The sequence below is a fragment of the Stegastes partitus genome, unplaced genomic scaffold, assembly GCF_000690725.1.
Source record: "Stegastes partitus isolate 25-593 unplaced genomic scaffold, Stegastes_partitus-1.0.2 Scaffold3698, whole genome shotgun sequence".
Taxonomy (NCBI): domain Eukaryota; kingdom Metazoa; phylum Chordata; class Actinopteri; family Pomacentridae; genus Stegastes; species Stegastes partitus.
This window is the reverse complement of record NW_007581429.1, coordinates 27,976-37,306: the sequence shown is the minus strand read 5'-3', so window position 1 is coordinate 37,306 and position 9,331 is coordinate 27,976.

Below are 9,331 nucleotides of genomic sequence, written 5' to 3'. Positions count from 1 at the left end.
TCTCCGGCTTCCTCCCACACAGTCCAAAAACATGTTGAGCCTTGTGAGGATTAAGTGGTGTATAGATAATGGATGGATGGAAGAACTGGACATTACATTTACACATTTTTCTAGTTGTCTTTAGTGTCTGCATTTTTATTTTTTGTTGATGTTGTCAGAAATGGGAGAATTTTGATATATTTAGTTAAAAATAGAAAATTAAAAGATGTTACATTACTTCATCATTGCATATTCTTTGGTAAACAAGCATTTCTTATAGTTAGGACATTGGCTCCTGCAGGCTGTAGGCAGCGTGTTGTGTGTGCAGCGTGACACAAAACATACATGAGTACTGTATCCATCCAGAGGAAGGAAATGTGGCCTTGGAGCTGGTTTTTCACAAATTGCTTCCTCCATTCCAGGATCAGGGTCCCGTTAAGCCATCTGTTGTCTGAAACAGTCCCAGGAGTGGTTGGTGGTGCCTGGTAGAGTCATTCCACTTCTAAGTGCTTGGCTTTAAAAATCACAAGCCATGGCATACAGTCTTCCACTGCATTAAAGCTCGCATGTGCTGGAGCTGTTTCCCCTTCCTGGCAGGAGTCCAGAACTGCTTTCTTCTACCACAGCTCTCGGAGACACAAAGTGGTCCTGCAGATCTGCTTAATCCCAGTTCTACCAGTATGATGGGAGATGTTAAATTCCCAGTTCAGTAAGATTTCCTGGAAGCCATCAAACCACTGCTCCAGCACAACTGAGCGTTTTCATGCTTCAATCTGGTTCCCCGCTTAGGTACACTTACCTTAAGTCCTAAAATGCCTCAAAAGTTTTGTTGCCAACCCAAAGTCCCTAAATGTTGTCCATCTACCTGCCAGTGTTTTGTAAATTCAGACAGTTCTATAGAAACAAAGAGACACCTGGACAAGCTGCACACCATGCATCAGCAGCCATTTAGTGACAGCTTGGGAGCACTGTGATGACCAGTGGGCGAGGATGGTGGTCAGTGGTGGCATGCTGGTCTGTTCTGGCAGGTTGGAGGAGGAACATGTACATGTACACAAAACCAGGACATGATTAAACACACACAAGTGGGAAAAAGGAATGCAACAACCTAGAGCTGTACCACAAGTACATAGAAATGATTTGGCATGTGTCATTTTTAATGTGGAAAATGTGCTAAAATGCAAATTAAAGTAAAAAAATGTCTGCTGTCAAGAAGTGACAAAGGTTATGCATCGAGTAAAATAATATTCTGCAGTTGCAACTGACAATACAGACAATCCCTCCACAGTCCTACACAGCACATTAAATGCTTTGAATGCAACACGTAGATTGTTTTGTTAGAATGGGAACACAAATTTGCTGAGGGGTTTGACAGGATCAGATGAATTTGTAAAGCAGTCCATGATGAGCTGTCAGTTAGTCCTAGTCCTGGTCTAAAACTTAGAGCTGAGCTTTACTTTCACATATGTTTCCCTCATTACTTGAAACTTGTAGGATTATCTGACTTGTAACATTATATGACAGAAAACAAAGAAAAATAAAGCAGATCTCTTTTAACCGATATGTTAATATTACTCGTGGAATGCCATTTAATCACATTACAATCAAAACATTAAAATACTCAATATGCTTGTTAAGTCTGAACTTACCAAAATTCACAACATGAAAAACCTCCTTCACTTCACTGCAGTGGTCCTTATTCATTCAGTGATGGTGAAATGTAAATCAGAAAAAAAAAAAAACTGTTGTGTTATATCAGTCCAGACAATATATCCACTGTTGAGGAAGAAGTGCTATTAATTAGACACAGACCAGCTCTATGAGAAACAGTGAGAAGAGAATATGTTATGAGCCCTGATTATGCCCTGACAAGTTTAGATAATTAGCCAATCAGAAGTTAGGTAGGTGATGTAGGGCTGATGTCATGTGTGGTTTTGGATATGTATTGCTGTATTTAAACAAGTTACATTTAAAGATTCTGGTGAAAGCAATAATTACTCCTAAACATTACAGTGTAGTCAGACTGATTAAGTTTCACAATCCAATTATATAGTTATTGTTTTGGAGTCATATTTGCACTAACAGTTAAACCCCATTGTGGGCTAATGGTGAATGTTAGATGACTGCAGGAAAACAGAATTGTCAGGGTTATGAAGGTGGTTCACTTCTGCTGATTTATGCTGCACACTGGACCTGCTCTGAAGCAGGATGTAGTCAAGGTACCAAATCAGTTCAAAATTATTGCTGATTTGTTGTTGTTGTTGTTGTTATTTTCTGGGAGCAAGTAATGCTTGGGCCTGTACTACAACCCTAGTCAAGCTAAGTGGTCACAAGACCGTAGCTATCAACTTGTTAAGGTAAACCAAATTTTCTAAACATTCACATGAAAGAAGCGGTGTTGGCATCAGATGATGTTTGCAAACATAGACAGGTCTAGAGCTGCATGCTTCTCACTGTAATCCTAAATCAACATGAGGAATTTAAAACATAATACGGGCTTAAAGCTGCACAGCTTGTGCAGCCGCAGTAGGAGGGAAAGCTGACGAAAGAAACTGTGAATGTGTAAGTTAATAGGCTTATCGATATCACTGCTCTATCATTAAGGCATAAATAAATCAGATTATAACCAGACACTGTGTCAATAATCTGTCACGTGTGTTTCATTAAATCAATGTGTTGCAGATTTATTCTTCTGGTATGTGAGACAGTCACACTTATTGTTTCAGCTGCAACACTGGCGGTGTGAAACGGTCTTGGGAGCAAGTTAAGAATGAATATTAACACATTTTAAACCCATAAGCACTGCAAATCTTCTAAGATCAACAAGTGCAAGGTTTTAGTGCTTTGATTTCTGTTTTCGGATTAAATCGCTACACAAAGGCGGTTAAGAACAATGAAATGACTTTGAGACTGCTTTTGAAACTCTTGCCTGGCCTAAGAGACCTCCTCAATATCCACACACCAAGGTCCAAAGGAAGCAGGAAGGATAAAACCATTTTCTAAGAGAACAGCATAAGGAGCATAAGTTTCCTTGGTGATGCTCTCTGGTAACAACTGAACCACCATCGTAGCTCTGAAAACCAGAGTTAAACCTGAAGTTATCTCCTTAATCCCCAAATACTGCTTAGCCTCTGGCATATCCAGTTAAAAACACTGACACAGTACATGACACATTTTGGAACTTTAGAAAATTTACTCCCCCTCACAGGTCAGCTTTTGTAAGGACACAGAGGCCTTTGGATTCATGTGGCATAAAGGCTTCAGAGAGTCTTCTCTGGCTGACCCTCTGTTCCTCCGGGCTAAACTTTTGTTCATTTAGATTTACCGGTTAGTCCAATGAGACAGCATGGCTGAAGGAGGACAGAGAGTAGTAAAGAATACATTAGCAAAGACACCCACCCAGCAGCTTTCACAAACATCAATAAAAAAAAAGTGATTCATTACAAAACGTACCACTTTCTTCTACTCTGTCTTTGTTCTACACCATCACCTTCATCCATGACTTGATTTTTTTTGTGGCAACATATCTAAGACATTTAATTTTTCCTTTGGATAGTGGTGAGCAAAAGAATGGCACCCTCTGGGCAAACACACCCATTGTTTACCAAAAATGGCTGTCCTCTACACCCGAAAAGCACACAGAGTTCAGCCAGACACTCTGTAATGCTGGAAGTGTAACTGAAGACAACGCTGAAAAAAGAAAAGACTCATTAGCTACACAAGCTACAAAAGGAACTGATTTGTGTGTGTGTGTGTGTGTGTGTGTGTGTGTGTGTCAGCATGTTTAAGAGTCTTCTAAAGAAAAGGGGGTGACTGATGAAAAAAATCAGTATAGAATCATAACAGGAGCTTCTTTTTTCTCATATTGGTCTGCAGTGACCTCATTTCACTCACATGCAGAATGTTTGGCACTTGCAAAATAATGACACAATTATTGTCTAATCACAAAACGTTCAACCTTCATGAGTTTAAAAGTAAAAAAAAAACAAAAAAATGTACAAGTTATTTACTCCTTGGCCTTCAAAAATATTCGGTCTTCACCTGAAACATAAGTTTTTCTTAATCATCCATCCAGTGAATTCACCACAAATGGAGAACATTTCACTGCAAAGCATAGCTCTTATGTCCAGTAAGGATTTATTACTTTCTAAAAAGAGAGATGACCAAATAAGAGCACCCCACTGCTCCCACACCGCCTCACTCAGACACCCTTTACGCCTCCTGAATGTTGCAGGACACCTTTGGCATAACTGTTGTAAATCTAAGTTTACATTTCATCCGGCCATCTTCCTTGTCTGCTTATTACAATTGTCTTTAATAACATAAGTTTGTAATAATTTAATGAGTAAATACACTTAACACTGTATGTACCCGTCCTAGAAGACGTTCTTACAGAATGCCTTAACCAGAAGAAATAACACAGTGGTGGCTACACCCTTACATACTTGTCTGTGGTGTCGCTTCAGCAGCACAGATGCTGCTGGATGAGCACAGAAGCTCTAAAGCAGAATGTACAGGAATACATCTATGATTGGCTGGTCCATGACTACACGTTGGTACATGTTGCTTGATCCTGAAGGTGACTCTACACCATAGAGTCTTTAGACAACAATATAGTGGAACTGAGTATAGATGAGATAATGTTATAGACCGAGGATGAAACTGACACAGGGAAAGGACTCACTATCACAGATCTGTCTTCATTTTCACCATGGATTGATCGGTGCACAGCACTGCATAAACTTTAGTCAGATCAAAGAACCTGCTTGACTTGACTCGAGGGGGGATTTCAGGTTACCAAGGGGGACACATTTTGATAATTTTGTTAACAAGGGGCATAACACCTGCCCCTTTACCCCCACAAATCACTTGACTGCAAAACAAAAAAAACTCATTCTAAATTCCCCCTAATTCACACAACAAACGTCTGTTCTCTTCTAGCGTAGCATCAATCCTGGTGCTGTCCAGGGCTAATGGTAATATTCCCAAATTCTCAATATGAATCTTTATTATTTTTATTATACTGCTATTCTCTATGCGAAAGAAGTTGTAATTTTTGCTCATGCCACACAAAGAACATTCTCTTCAATATAGAAGAGACAGTGTGCTCCCAGACTTCTGTTTATCAAGTAGCTTGATCTAGAATTTAAATGACACGTTGTTAAATGTTCCTTCATTAAATATGCTTCTAGTGAGTCTCTGATTGGAGATCTTTACAGGTATCTTTACAAGCATTTGACTTTTATGTGTGATTCAACAGCAGGTAATGTTCATAAAATAGCATATAATAGGATTTTATCTGACTGTGGTGTACATTGACAAGATTAAAACTGGGATAGACAGGAAAACTTCACTCTTGGACTTGGAACCATTGACAGGACAAGAAAAAGCAGCAAGAGGAGGGATATATAATTTCAAATTCTTTCTAAAAAAAAAAAAAAAAGTCATTTAGTGGCACTGGGCTGGTGTGCATCTCAATGTGAATGTTCATTGGAGTAAGTTAGTCTCACATAGCCAGAAGATTCTTCAGCAAAATAAATAATAAAAATGCTCCGGCTTCCAGTTGAAGATAGTTTAGATACATTTGGGTGTCTGATCAAAATGTTGAAAAGTTCAACCTGGTGGAGACCCAAGAACAAGTCTGGGAAGGCCTTGAGATTCCCAAGAAGGAGCAAGAAAATATAGATTGACAGGGTTACTTAATTTGCTGGGTGCAGTTGTGTCACATCAGGGCTCCATCACAGCTACCAGTTCAATCAGAGAAGTACAAGTGGTTGAAATCATAACAACAACTAAGATCACATGACAGTGGATTAAGAACAAAGCACATCATGTAGGATTTTAGGAAAATCTAGAGTAAGGCAGCTGTGAAGTGTTGATTTTTCATTCTCCTGTGGGCTAACAAAGGGATCGTAGCACATAAGCACAAATACATGTTAGTTATGAAAACACCGACATTTAACTGAAGTCAACACAAGCATCTACAGCTAACACTAGGTAACTGTAAGAAAAGAATAAATAAATCATACCTTTGAAGAGTTTGTACTTTAATCTGTTGTAGCCTCACTTGTTAGTTAGCACAATTACACAAACTATGATTTGTTGGGGAAAAGGTCGGAGAATGAACAGTCGGGCACTTGTTTCTTTAAGTTTAAGTACCAAAAAATTATTTGAAAACATGGATTTTATGGACATCAGTCTCATGTTCATTTATAACCATGGATGTGAAACTTGGGCCAAAAGTACATTTTCTTCATGTTCTGTATGAAAGCAATCTGAAATACAATCAGACATGTTACACCATTGTGCCAGTTCCACTGTGAACCACACAGCCAAACATACAACAGACACACCACCATGTCTGACAGATTGAGTGGTGTTTCAGGTCATACGCTGATCCTTTTTCTCCACCCTTTCCATCATTTAGATTTTTATTTCCTAAGTTTATAGAACTGCATTCCAGACCTCTACCTGTTTCTTATTGTATGTTTTTGTCAGCTGCAACCTGCCAAAGACACGACTTTGGAAAACCCTCTCAATCGTAAACTTATATTTTACACTTTAATATTATATTCAGTAATTTGTTTAAAAATGATTGTGCTGCCATCATGAAAGTTTACAGGAGAGACAAGCCGAATCTGTTCAAATACTTCTGGACTGCATGTCATTAGATAGATATATGTACAATGAGACTCTCTGTTGCCCTGAGGTAGCAATATGTTGTAGAGGGCTAAGAACAGTGGCGTTTTTGTTCACAAGATTAGACTCCACACACAAAGACTGGTATTCTTTGATGCCAGTTCATTTTTCCCAGCGCCCTCACTGACAATGATGGTTATTAAACAGCACAGGGCCTCAGCTAGTGAGGTATAGATCACATCATCTGTCCCTTTGTTGCTATAGTTAATGAAAAAAGAAAACAGACAAACTAAGACCACAGCCATGGGGTCACCCATCTTTTCCCCTGTTACCAGTACATGAAACAATCTGCTGAACACATTTCTATGGCACCAATGTTCCCACTACTCTGGTACCAGTGTGTGGATGACAGTGCAGTGGTGTGGTACCAGCAGCTCCATCCTACACATCAGTCACATGAAGACACACATCAGCTGGTCAGGAAGGTACACTGCTGTTCAGTGGACAGGACAGAACAGAGACTTTAGATTCTGACATTAGAAATAAAATTTGACATTTAAAACAAAACCAGAACTGAATAAGGGAAGCATTGGTGGAATAAAGCTTGTCAGGAAAACAAAAAAAAAGCTGCCTTGGCACTGAAAGGTTTTACTGAAAAATGAAACAAAAGGAATAAATAAAAAGTTTCACCACATGCATCATCTGCTGAGTTTTGACCATGTGCTAAGTCTTCTCTCATTTTATTTTTTACATTTGCTGAATTCTGATGTGTTTTTAATTACATCTTTCTGAGTGTTTCTTCATCACTTACAGTTCTCATCACATTCCCTGACCTGCCATTCACTCTAAAGCACAGCCACACAGTACTGTCTGTTTCTCTACTGTTGAGTTTGTGCATTACAGTGGGCTGGGTTGAAGTGAACTCTTATAGCTAGATATACTGGTTGGCCAAAGTTTAGCCAGTACAGGTTATGTCTTCAGTGTTGAAATCTTATGTCAATACAAATATACAACATAAAACACACAGTGCAACATCTTATCAGTGAGGATAATGAGTTAAGTCAATCATCATTTTTTAAACTACCCTTAACATGTGACCACCTGTTTTAATTTGAAAGCTGCATGCATCGGTGTTTAACTTACAGCATTTTTAAAAAAAAAAAGAAAAACCCCAAAACATCGATTTTCTTTGGAACCACAGCGATTCAGTTTGCTACCACACTGATCATAAATGAGCACAAATATGCAGTCAGTATATGCTTGTGAAACACTAAGACCATACTGAAAGCCTGGCTGTTGAAAAACAGCCAGTCTGATGCCACTGAGGTGTTCCGTAGCCACAAAGTGATCCAATCTCTTCCAGTGAAGGTTCTGAGGGGTTTTCCTGTTTCCACTGACTTGGGCAAGCATCAGTAAAGAAATGGATTCCTGCTTCTTTGGCTTTGTTTTGTTCTGTAAGTGGGCAGCATAAATCACATTTTCCATTTTAAAGGATATTCACAGTGGAGCTTCTTTCCTTCGGTCTGGAGAAGTTGTGAACACAGGTGTACCTACTGGTTTTTTACCAGCATCCAGACTCTGCTCATAAAGAATAAAACCCATTTTCTCAACTGAAATACATGAAAGATGGCGTCCAACACAAAGTGAAACGTTCCTGATTTCTAGTTGGAAAATAGTGATTTCATTTACTAGAATGCACCAATAAGAATTTACCAACAGTTGATGTAAAGAACAGTTTTGATGCAGGTGGCTTTAAAATGACCCTTGTCTCTGTCACACAGATCCAAATGATTCTATGCTAAGAATGAGGACAAATGTTGAAGTTGTACAGCAGGGGTGTCAAACTCTGGCCCGTGGGCCAAATTTGGCCCGCTTTGTAATTACATTTGGCCCGCGAGACAATACCAAATGACTACTAGAGCTGCCCCCGGTATTATACTGTACAGCGCATTCACCGCTAATATTACAAATCCCATAATGCCCTGTTGTTGTTTTGGCACGTCAATCAGGACAGGACCAAGAAACTCCCTCTCCTCTGTGACAGTAGGCATAGCGACTTCACATTACAAATGTCACTGTGCCATTGATGTGTTTTTTTATTTATAATTTGATTTTGCATGTCTCCACTATTAAGTTATATATAATGTATGGTAATAAGCGTTGCTTGTTCCATATTCAATGTTAAAGCAAAATTTGTTTCGGTCCATATTAAAAGGTTTATTTGTTCACTGTTGGCCCGCGACTTTGTTCAGGTTTTAAATTTTGGCCCACTGTGTTTTTGAGATTGACACCCCTGTTGTACAGTGTTGCCATTAATACTTACATAACTGTATTTAACCAATTAGTACAGTATCATTTCTGAGAAAAAAATGAAAGTTTTATTTATCAAACTGATGAAGAAAGGTTATGAAAAGTAACAATTATAACCAAAAAAAATATGATTTCTAAGAAGAAGTCTGCACCGCCACGTCATCAGTGACAATGGCCGATAATGGAAACATAAAAGGAGAGTAAGCTGTTGTCAAAGTAAGACGTTACTTATGATAAAGATGTGACGACGATGATTTCAGGTGAGCAGTCCCACTTTTGAAAACACAGCTCTTTCAATTGTGAACCCCCATCCATGAGAGCGTGTCTGTGTTCCTGTCTTCATCAAAACTCTGAGCTTATACGTTCTTTAAAAAAAAAAAAAGAAAAGAAAAGAAAACAACAC